This window comes from Lontra canadensis, unplaced genomic scaffold (genome assembly GCF_010015895.1).
Source record: "Lontra canadensis isolate GAN:19392208 unplaced genomic scaffold, GSC_riverotter_1.0 scaffold62, whole genome shotgun sequence".
Lineage (NCBI taxonomy): Eukaryota > Metazoa > Chordata > Mammalia > Carnivora > Mustelidae > Lontra > Lontra canadensis.
This window is the reverse complement of record NW_022631056.1, coordinates 12041090-12053776: the sequence shown is the minus strand read 5'-3', so window position 1 is coordinate 12053776 and position 12687 is coordinate 12041090. Positions and strand designations below refer to the sequence as shown.

At 36.7% G+C, this 12687-nt stretch overlaps 1 pseudogene; it reads right to left on the bottom strand.

Moving 5' to 3' along the window:
- Positions 1-3831: 3831 nt before the first annotated feature.
- Positions 3832-12456, bottom strand: LOC116879613 (annotated as a pseudogene).
- Positions 12457-12687: the final 231 nt, after the last annotated feature.

Genomic DNA, 12687 nt, shown 5'->3' with positions numbered 1-12687 from the left:
TTGCAAAGATGAATTCTTCTTGAGCATAGTATATAATCCTTTTAAGGTGCTGCTGAATTGGGTTTGCTAGTATCCTGTTGAGAATTTTTGTAGCTAAATCCATCAGGGATATTGACCTATAGTTTTGTTTTCTTACATTGTTCTTAATCTGGATTTAATATCAAAGTAATTCTTGCCTCATAAAAGAAGCTTGAGAGTGTTTTGTCTTCATCAAGTTTTGGAAAACTTTGTGAAGGACTGACATTAATTCTTCAAATGTTTAGTAAAATTTATTAGTGAAGTCATCTGGTCCTGGATTTTCTTCCCTGGTTTTGAATACTAATTCAATCTCTTTACTCGGCATTTGTCATTCAGATGTTCTACTTCTTTCTGATTCAGTTTTGCTAGGTTGCATGTTTCTAGGAATTTATCCATTTCTTCTATGTTGGCCTATGAGAAACCCAGGTTCGTAGGTTGTCTAGGTTGACCAGGATGTCTGATTGCACTTTTAGGAAATAATATATTGAAGATTCCCTTTGGAGTAATTTTTAAACATTAAATGATACTTAATATGCTACTGTCTATCAGGAAGGGACAACTTAAATTATGAATCATCATAGAGTAGAATTTATGTACCTGTATATAAGTATAAAGAAGGTGTGTATTAATATGCATACAGTATGCATAAACCTTTTAAACAAAGGTGCAAAAGAGTGTTATGGTATGTTACTTTTTATGTAATAGAATATTAGGTCATATGTTCTTTGTCACTTGTATAAATGTAGTCAACATCAAGAACATAAAAGCTCAAAACAGTAATAATCTTTATTTTTTGTTTGTATAGGTTAGATGAAGTTGGAACAGAGATAAATTGTCCACTGTAAAAATATGATAATCATATATAAATATGTCATGTATAATATGCATATGTACACATGTGCAAATGTGTGTATACATGATGTATACATATAAGTGTGTATGTTTATATGCAAATGTATGCATGTATATATAATGATATATATATAATGATACAAACATAAAAATTGCACATTTCACCACATATGTGTGATGTTTACATATACAAACTCCTGAAAATTAAATTTTAAAAATTTGCTTGGGTTATATGTAAATGAGTCATTCACTCTGTTTAAATAATTTTCTCTACACAAAAGTAATATCTGTGTAGCCAGTCCAGCATTCTTTGTCTGGGTGGTTAAAATGTAGCTTTGTTGTCTACACTTTACTGATCTGATGCCAGTGTTTTGACACTGGTTCTTGACAATGAAAAGATTGCCCTGGGCTGGAGCCCTAGATATGTGTATAAGACAGAATATTATGGATTCATTCCAGGAGCACTAGGAAAAAAATCCATCTGCACAATAGGAAGTGTAGACTGATACATCTACATTTGCACATTGTGACTAGCCCCAGATTTTTCCCAGTGTTCAGTATGTTTTTGCATAGTTCATCAGCCATTAAGAAATATCGCTGAACTAGGCTTTTAATAAAGGTTTGTTGAAACAAGAGCACACAGCCCTTGAAAAGAATTTATTTCTATAATAAATTATAATCCTTTTCAATCATAAGAACCCACACTCTCTATTTTTGCTTCAAAAGAGAAAATTATATATGTTCATTAAATGTGAAATTTGTGAAAGATGCCCCAAATAATGATGCTCTGTAATGCAGCCACAATGATGCATTTGACACAGAGAGAATAGCAATGCCAAGTTCTCATAGAAATGTCCCTTGAGCAATATACAATACTTGATAGCATGCTCAGCAGATTATATAATTTTTTTCTTTTATGACATGCTTGATATAAAGAAAATTTTCTATTATAGTAGGTGCTTTTCAGTGATTGCTGTCATAACATTAATACCTAATATAATGGGCTATTTTATAATCCACAAAACACTTTCCTTCATATTATCTCATTTGTTCCTATAGAGGTTAATAGCATTTTAAAGAAGGCAAAACTAAGTTAAGGAATGTCTGTTTCTTGTTCAAAGCCAAATATCTAGTAAATATAGATGTAGAGACAAACTGGATGTTGTGGCATCTTATTTTGTACTTTCTTTATTGTGTTTTCTTATATCCTTAAAAAACGATGTGTTCCAAAATATCCTAAATCTCCTACAAAGATACTAGATCTCTCACTAGGGTGGCATATACTGTAAATGTAACCACTGAAGTTACTGTGTAAGGGAATTTTTGAAATCTATTATGTTTATGAATGAGAGTATTAATATTTTATTATTATTGTTATTTCCTTTGTGAAGGAAACTCCATTCTCAACCTATAGTAGCCTGTGCCTGTAAGTACCTCAAAATAATTTCAAGGCCCCTGGAGCATACACCATCACAGAGTCAGCTGTTAAAACTATATATCCCTTAGGAATTCTGGATATCCTTCCCATTGTCCACCTTTGTTTTAGCCCAGTGAAACTGATAAGGAAATACCTTCCAGAGAGCAGAGCCAGAGCCTGCCTCCGGATAGGAGTTTATGTTATGTTTGCACAGTTGTATTTGGTAGAACTATACACTAGTAATTTCTTCATATGCTTTCTAAAGGTAAATTTTTTTACAGATAATATGATTCTTTCCCCATCATTATACATTCATTACTATTGAGGACAGAGGACGTGCCTACTAACTTCAAGTTAGTGGACTATGACGTATCATCTACTGTCTTGATACAGACATACACAGGAAGCAAACATCCTGCGCGTTGGGGTTGTTTGGTAACTGGGTGAAATTTGGGGTCTGTCCCTTGTGAAGAGATTGCATCTTTCAATATATGGGAATCAGTATACCACTTGATAGTTAGCTTGCCAAAGGGATAGACTATAAAAGGGTTAGTTACTTACATAGAAACAGAAACCCAAATTATTGAGGTGTGGTGTCCTCACACACACACACACATACACACTTTTCCCAGACTCTTTGCAAATAATTACAGCATTGTGACTGTGATCTAGTCAGAGACTTAGGGGAGAATTGGTAGTAGAAGCTCCTAGAATATCACCTTTTACTTTTCTTCACTTATAACCTATAGAATTTGAACATGATAGTCACAAGTCAATAAGTAGAAGTAAGTTGCCTTTCTCTAACCACTAGAAAAGGTGAGTAGAAATAGCAGTGACATCAACAAGATATGCTTGTCCAGAGGTAGCAGGACTGCTGTGTTAGCCCTGTTATCAGAGATGTTCACTCCTTCCCAACCTCCTGCCACCTTTAGTGCTGACATGTATGCAAAGCAGCTTCAGTGCCTAAGAAGACATCTAACAGAAGATATTCCATCTATGGGATAAAAAGTAATATAAAAGGAACTTTTTTTTAAAGTACAAAATTTTATAAATTAAAAAAAACAACAACACTCAAAGAAAGGCTAGAAGATAAAAGTTGGGAAACGTCTTCTAGAAAATAGAACTAGAAAGTAAATAAATGGAAAAGAAAGAAAATAATAGATATCAATTCAGTAAAGCATATATCCAATGAGTAGAAGCTTCTGAAAGTCACACAGAAATGCTGTGGGGAGATTCTCAAAGAAAAATGTATGAGGTAATTTAATAAAATTGAAAAGCATTAGTTTGCATATCGCAAGGCCCGCTTAGTCCCTAGTCCAAGGAATTAAAATAAATAATCCCCCCACAAATACCTACAGGGAAGTTTATACTTATGAAATTTTAAAAAAATTGGAGGTTGGAAAATCATATGGAAGAGAAAGTGAGAGCAAGCAAGAGATAAAGAGAGACTAAAAGATTGAGAGAGAAGGGATGGGAGATTTCCAACATAAACCAATCCTTAGCCATTTTAAAAAAATCTTTGTGATGTAGAAAAAAAATTAGAGTTATGTGAAGTCTCAAAAATGTCAAATCTTTTACTGGGTGGTTCCTCCACTTCCACACTCTCCTTTGCCTCTCAAGGGATGAAACTGATCTGTTCTACCAGGCTCTCTTGCCGGCAGAAATCTGGGCTAGATGCTACCATTGAGAGGCTATTACACAACTTTTGGAAAGAGAATGATGGGCAGGTCCAAGGACAGAGAACAGGAGGTTTGCAGTGGATTCTGTGGGAACTATGTCTTAATCCTGCAGGCAACAAACCCCTGCACTGCAGATCTCTCGAAAGCCAAGAGCAGTTTCCATTTTGGACTCTGCTCTCTTAGTTTCTCCAGGCTTGGAAAATAGTCTAGATTGCTTTCAGGTTCCTGATGGAGTTCTAATGGGCCTCCCATGCACAGTCATAGGATGATTAAAGGAAGAAGAGAAAAGAGAGAGAAAGGAAGGAAAGAAGGAAGGAAGGAAGGAAGGAAAGAGGGAAGAAGGGAAGGAGGGAAGGAAGGAGATTAGGGAGAGAGAGAGAGGAGAGGAAGCTTGAGGGAGTGAGCTGGTTAGGGAAAGGAGAAGTTAAGTGTAGAGGAAAAAAAAGCAAGTGGGGAAAAAAGCAAGTTACTAGACAGTGTGTAATTTGTGTTAAAATAAACATGTAAAGCTCAAAAATCTCTAGGTGTACACATGAACAGTGTAAGGAAAGGTGTGGCAGAGTGGACACTTAACAGTTAATACTGATTCCTCCAGAGAAATGGAATTAGAATGGGATAAAGATAATAATAAAAAAAAAAGGGATGAAGCTGATAAAATACTTTTTTCTTTCTGCATGTTTGTACTGTTTGATTTATGGTAGGGATCTTGAATCATTCTTTTAAGTACATACTTCAAAATTCAAATGTGGTTTTAAGAATATTTTCCCTTACGATCCCTAAAAGGATGATAATAACTCTTGTCCCTTTAGGTCTCTCATCTTCAGTTTACTCCGTAGTTCTTCCTGATTTCAGAATTGAGTGGAGAATATAGTTAATTAGCACGATAACAATGTTTCTTTTTCTTTCTTTCTTTCTTTCTTTCTTTCTTTCTTTCTTTCTTTCTTTCTTTCTTTCTTTCAGACTTCATTTGTTAGAGAGAGAGAAAAAAAACGAGCAGGGGAAGGCAGAGAGGGAGAAGCAGAGTCCCCGTGGAGTAGGGAGCCAGACAAGGGGCTCCATTCCAGGATCCTGGGATAATGACCTAAAGGGGCGGGCAGACCCTTAACTGACTGAGCCACCCAGGCGCCCCCATAACAATGTTTCTAATGGTCTTTGTATAAAAGAGTGATAAGCTCTGGATTAAAATAATATCTAAGTGTATATATTTGGGAGGGAGCTGTGGTAGAAGCAGCAGGAAGCAAGTTTAAGTTACATAATACAGGTCAGCTATCTAATGCAACTACTAAGGAGGCTTGAAGCAGCGATTGGGCAAGTTTCCAAACCATAACATCAAGACAGCACTGCACGGTTTTCTTTGCTGCACACCTGCAATGTCACAGAAACAAAGACAAGAACAGAGCTCACTATCTCCTTGCTGTATGTTGAAAAATGTTGCCATGAAGTGTACCTCCCTGCTAGGCAGATGAGCTTTTTCGATTCTTGAGTATTTGGAATGTTACACACAAATAGGAAATGTTAGTGGCTCTGATAAGGTTTAATCAAATTATTTCCTTGAAGGTGTATTTTTTTTATTATTATTATGAATGAACACATTGACAGAGGTGTGATAGGAGCAGGAGCGGTGGTGTCTGCTTGTAGTGGTAGCACATTATGTTCACATCATGTTTTTGAATTTCCTTTATAGATAAGCACTGTGAGTAATTGTAACATGAAGTGGTAATCTACCACTGATATATGAAAATAGAGAAACTGAAATTAAAAGCATCATTCAACTGAAATTTTAGACTGTACTGCGGAAGGCTGGGCTTCCAGATGCACAAAGAATACCCACTTGAAAAGAATTTTACACTCCAGTCATGGGAAATTTTGTCTCAAATAAATAGCAAGCATTTCTACAAATAATTGATTAACATGTCATTGTAGATAATATGTGTACATTTTTAAGTTTTGATACAAAAGATTTCATTATCCTACTAAGCAGATGGATTATGTTTCTCATTTACATTATGCATTAGAATGTTACAGTTTAGGTGATATTTGGCTAAAAACCAATTGCAATATATTTTGACAGTCTTCCTGATTACATGGCATAGATGAAAAGAAATCATAATAAATTTAATTGAATGTAAGCAGTTTTGTAAATGAGTTTTAAATGTTAGCATTAAGTAAGTAGAGAGGTTTTTTGTTTTGTTTTTTTTTAAGAATTTTATAACTAAGCTAATCTAGTTTAGTGATTCCCAAACCAAATCTATCCTAATGCACTTTTAGAAAATTCCCTGTCCTCACTCTAATTTAATTAAATTGATTCTCTGCATCTGGGCCAGGAAACCTGATTTTTTTTTTTTTTTCCAGACTGGAGAACAGGGTGAGAGTGGTCTTCCTGGAGAAAAAGGAGAAAAGGGTGATGAAGGATCCCAGGGCAGCCCAGGAAAGCGAGGGGTTCCTGGTGACCCAGGTGCAAAGGGCCTGCGAGGAGACCCTGGAGTTCCTGGATTTGACAATACCATAGAAGGACCTAAGGGCTTGAAAGGACAACGTGGAAGACAAGGTAGAAGAGGCTGGCCAGGCCCTCCTGGAACACCAGGCTCCAGAAGAAAGACAGTAAGAGTCCTTCTAGACAAGGAGACCCACTGCTCTGGTAGCCTATATTGTGATAAAAATGGCTGATTGTGGGGAGGGGTTGGGATGGTTCTGCTGGGGCTCGCTACGTTGGGGACTTGTATGCATCAGGTGACTGATGACCCTTTTTTCACATTTCTGATAGAATCCAATTCCGCTTGTGCATACATGAGACACTGGAGACCTAGAGAGTTAAGGCAAATGTTCAACGGGAAATTAGAACCTTGTTTGACAGGATGCTGCCATGTGTAGCATCTTGGTCACTGTGTTCCTACTGCAGAGAGTACTCACAGATTTTGAGTGGCTATAATTTGAAAAATAAAAATTAACTTTTAGATCACAGGACAGTGACCTGAAAAGGTGACCCAATTTGTTTATTTTAACAACCATGAGAATCAGAGAAAAGAAGGCTTCACAGTATCTGATTCTTCCTTTACCTAATGTTGTCCATATTGCTTTGGTATAAAAGGGCATGAAAATCAATGGAAAAGTGAATTTTAACCTCTCTGAGTTTTTTTTTTCCCCTAGACTTTTAACTTACTATTGCAGGCAGTTTCTAATATTTCTTTCCATTTTTAACCTTCTCAATCCCTTGTTGCTTAGTGCAATTTCTACTGAGGAATTTAAAAGCAGATCACATGGAAATTGAATGTTCTGTTAATATTCTAAATATTAACACTTACAGTGTAGAATTGTATTCTGAATTTATCATAAATTATTTAACTAACAAAAGATATGTGTAGCATATGGAATTTTGTCAGAGAACGTATGAAATAATCACAACAAATGAGGACATTTGTGTAGCTTGATTGGACATTGAGATGTGACCTTAGGGACTTGAATTAAGCTCTATTTCTCTGTTTTCTCATAATTAAAATGGAGTGATACGTAACTCAGAGGGTTGTTGTGAGGAGCAAGAGGCATGGAGTTGCAGTGCTCAGATATCCTTCATTAAAACCAGCTGCAAGGAAATGCAAAGTTGACCATTGTCCCAGGATGCCACCTTCTGCATCCATGTTAGCATTTGCACTGAAGCCAGCCTTCTCCCAGGATGCTCCCAGTCACTGACTGATCATGGCAAGAGTCCTGGCACCGCCCACTTCTGTAGGATTCAGGGCTTCACTCACTGGCTGCTTTGGTTCAGGGACTTCCATTGACGGGGCAGAATCTTTCTGTGAACGGTGCTGTAGTCAAAGACTCTTCCTCTGATCATCCTTCCTTCTCCCTCTCCTTTCCCCAGATGCCTTGCCTGCTTTGGAGTCTGAAGCTGCTTCTTTTCTACTCCTCATTCCTCACCTTTATCCTACATAGGTATTTCTGCTAATAAATGGCTTTCACATGTCATCCTACCACGGTGCCTGCTTCTTGGAGGACCCAAAATAAGATGTGGGAATAAATAATTCAATATTAGTAAAAAGATTTAGAATATTGTCTGCACAAAGTAAGCACTGTTTAAGCGTTATCATATAAAAACAAATAGGGTAAAGGGGGTCACAGGTACAAACTTCTGCTTACAAGGTAAATAAATCCTGGGGTTGTAATATGCAGCATGGTGACCAAAGTTAATAATACCATATTGCATATTTGCATAAAGCTGCTAAGAGAGTACATCTTAAAAGTTCTCATCATAAGACAAAAAAATTATAACTATGTGAGGTTATAAATGTTTACTAGACTTACTGTGAGGATCATTTCAGAATGCATACAAATATCCAATCACTATGTCATACAACTGAAACAAATATAATGTTTTATGTCACTTATAGCTCTATTAAAACTGTAAGTAAAGATTTTGAGTAATACCATGAATAATTAATTATATATGTATACAAGAAATAAACTGAACAGAGATATAAGAATGATTATTCTTGAACAAGATCAAAAATATCATTACTGCTCATTTTGCTACCAGTAGTATTATTTTGGCAGTTGTTTTTAAGCTCTTGGCATAAAGAGCAAATTGTGACCTTCTTTACTGAAACAGGCAATTATGTTACAGTTACTTTAATTTCCCTTAAAACCCTTTACCTAGAGTTGAGGGAAAAAAAAACTGGAAGAGTAAATGCAACATTATAATCTCATCGCTTTCCATGTACTGTATTTAGTGGCTCTCATGTATTTAGCTTGGTAGAGCATTAATTGAAAATTTAGCAGCGTATGCTGAATTCACCCTAGGGTCTGAGGTGTGGTATGCAAAAATTAGTAAGACAAAAGATGGGTTGCTTTGAAGAATTGTCTTTCATTTTGAATGGAGAAAGGAGAGAAGGATGCAGAGTTTAACAGTTATATTTACAGAAGACTATGTGATAATTAAAACATACAACTGCTGTAGTCAAAGTAGCCAAACATGGAATTATTCATGAATGATAATTTACTGATTAAAGATAATTTGTCCATAAAGTATTAAATATTACAAACTATCTCCTCAAAATTATTTTCAGCAGTTTATGTAATTCTTACTAAGTTAACCAAATTTGGTCTACAAATTCTATAAAACACTTATTGAATTTTCTTGTGGAAAACTTGCATGGAAAAGGAACGGAGCTTCTAATTCACCCCAGAGCATTTCCTATTTCTTTTTTAAAATTTGATTAGTGAGCAAAGATACTTAGTTCTCTGGACTAAAGTAAAATGGAAGAATTGGGTTTGAGTATGGCACCGCCACCTAATAAACTCTGTGATCCCATGATTTTTCCAAGGCTGAGCTTATCTACTAAATGATGATATTCCATATTTTATATTAGTAATTATGGATATTTTTATTTGTGTTTTATATTACCTGGAAATCTGTGTAAGTTTCCTTCTCTGTGCTTTACTTTCCATTTGCTCCCCACTCCTCTGTGCCACCTATTATGAAATTGGTGGTTAATCCATCTAAAGCTGCTTCCAGACTAAAACTCACTTGCCTTGGAGTAATTAATCTTGAGTTGGTTTTTAGCCTCATTACTCAAACTGATGGGGCCTTCAACGGAGTGGCAAACAGGGAATTGCGCTGAACAGCAAGAAAAAGAAGGATTTGGGCCAATTTCTTGTTTCATAGGTCTTTACAGTCTCATTGGTGCTCATTGCTCTCGGAGGCCTTCTGTGCCCTCAGGTAGTGTGAATCTGATCAGGTATCTCCAGCTGCAATCTCCTCCTGCCCGTTCAAGATCCCGTGGGAGCTGCCAACAACTAGATATGGAGGAAGCCAGTGAAAATAGTGTGCTTCTACTAATTATCCCAACACCTAGACACTCCACTGATGTCCTAAAAGGAGCACATTCATACAGAATAATCAGCAAAGGAAAGAGAAAAGGGAAAAACAACCTGTGGGAGGAAATCTGTGCTGAGAAAGAAGCTAAGAGGAGCACTTTCCCTATGCTCACTTCCACTTCAAGTATGTGAGAAGCCCACACTAGCACAACCATATCACTTCTGTTGTTAGGTCTGCAGACTTCCAGATTTGTGCAGTGCACTACCTTATTTTTGAGCTCAGACTGGTAAGAATAATTTCATGAGCACCGATGACTCTGTTTATTCAAAACTACTCATGGGGTTCTGAATTTCATAAAGGAACATGGAATTTTAGAATACACATTTTGAGGTGTCATTGTGTTTTATAGATGGAAAAGTTGGGGCTAATAATGGTGATACAAGTTATTAAAATTCATGCATTTAGTAATAGAGTTTTGATTTGAATCCTAATATCTCTCTATTTTATTACTTGTCAGATATTTTTAACAGTTTATCCTAATTAGTTCAGGAAAGAAAATGCTTATTTTGGAGCTCTATAAGTTCAGTCTGAAGGTAAAAATAATCTCTCACCTTCTGTCTTCTTGAACCTCCTATCTTGCCTTCCCTAACATCCTTCTTTAAATTTGTATTTTAGAATACAGAAATAAACATATAGTGTTTTCCTTATCTTCCTACTCCCAAAACTTCCACTATGTACATTTATTCTCATACTCCTTTAGCTTTCCATCTACATTAATAAAAAATATCACTACTTCTGTTAGAAGCTCGTCTTGCTTTCTCATGAATTTTATGCCAGTGACACAAATGACAAGACATCTGATGTCATCAGATGCCTTGCTTTCTTCTGGAACTTGCATTCCAGGTTATAATCATGCTGTGGCACCTCTCAGCTTACAAAACAAGCAAAACAATTAACCAACAAGCCAAAAAATAAACATAAGTTCAAACACTGCATAATTGGTTCATCTCTCTGTAGTGCAATTTCTATGTTCTTTTCAGAACAAAACTTTAGAATATATATATGTATATATATATTTTTTTCAGCATTTCATCTTCATTTAAAAAAAAAAGATTTTATTTATTTATTTGACAGAGGGAGAGAGACCACAAGTAGGCAGAGCAGCAGGCAGAGAGAGAGAGGGAGAAGCAGGCTCCCTGCTGTGCAGAGAGCCCAATGCGGGGCTTGATTCCAGGACTCTGGGATCATGACCTGAGCTGAAGGCAGAAGCTTTAACCCACTGAGCCACCCAGTCGCCCTCATTTTCTTTTCTCTCTCTCTCTTTTATTTATTTTTTTTTTTTTGGAGTTTTTATATTTGAGTGTATTCTTCATCTAACTTTTGAAACACTACTGTAGTTGAATATTAAAAACAATAGCAAGTAGTGAACTATGATTCAAGTCCTTCACTCATTCACTACTGCACATAAAATGCCAACAGTGTTATTCACTGGCCCCATTAAGAGGTCTGACACTGGACACCACCTCTGGGATGATGTTCATCATCCTCAAGTGCTTCCCCATTGTAATGGCGCCGTCTTTCCTGATTTGGATCAAAGTCCACTATTTCTACCTGGTCCATTTCATCAGTCTCTTCTACTTCCTTCCTCTCAGGTAGGAGTTTTTCCAACAAAGAGAGTTTTTCAGGAGAGAGAAAGCCATTCTCAGGAAAGTTTACCTTAAATTCGATGATGAGGTGACCCTTCTCATATGGTCTACGATAAATTGGCATTTAGCACACACTTGATATCTCCATGCTTGACAATTTGACCTGGATGAGAGATGATGACAATGGTTTGGTTGTCAAGAGTAGATATTGGCCTTTGAAAACCACACAGTGCTTCAACTAGCTGTATGTCCATACACATGAAAAGGTCTTCTCCTCGAGGAGTAAAAACAGCATTGTCCTTCTGATCTAAACAATGATAATATCTCTTGGTTCCAGTTCTGGTTTTTGGTCTCCCTCACCATGGGATGTTATCTTCTGGCCATCTTTCATGCCTTTGTCAATATGAACTTCTAGAATCTTCTCTTGAACCATCTTCCTTCCATTGCAGCTTTGACATCTATCTTTAGGACTGATCCGTTCCCCATGGCCCTGGCACTCTGTGCACACAGAATGAATTTGCTGAACCATTCCAGGTCCTATCTGATGAATTTTTATTTGCATTCCAGTACCTCGGCAATTGGGACAACATTCAACTGCTCCTTTCTTACCACCTCGACCTTCATATTTATTGCAAATCACATTCTTTTGCAGAACTAGTTTTCTTGTTGCACCATTATATAAATCTTCTAAGGTTGCTGAGAGCTGATGCACAACATTTTTACCTCTCCTTTCTCTCTGCATTCTTCCTCCTCCTACAAAAAACATATCAAAGATGTCCATGGGGGAGCCAAAACCATGACTGGCTCCTCCTCCTTTAATTGCCTGTTTGCCTCATTTGTCATTTAATTCCCTTTTCTTTGCATCAGAGAGTACTTCATAAGCTTGAGAAATCTGTTTAAACTTCTCTCCTTCATTTGGATTCTTATCAGGGTGGTACTTCAAGGCCAGTTTCCTGTGGGCCTTTTTCAATTCTTCTTGGGTGGCATTGGGTTTGACCCCAAAACATCATAGTAAGTGGTTTCTTTCACCATTTTCTACAGCCAGTGAGAGGGCCGAAGCTGGTGTGAGGGAACGCGAAGCTGGGCGGAGCTTGGGCAGCACCGCGTTTCACCGAGCATTCTGGAAAGTTCCCAAAATGTTCATTTTCTTGATAGTGGTGAGAGTTTCTTGGATATATTCTAAATACATCAAATTATTCACCTTAACTATTTTATCTCAATTGGGTCTCAATAAAACTATAAAAAACTAATGCAGATTTTGTG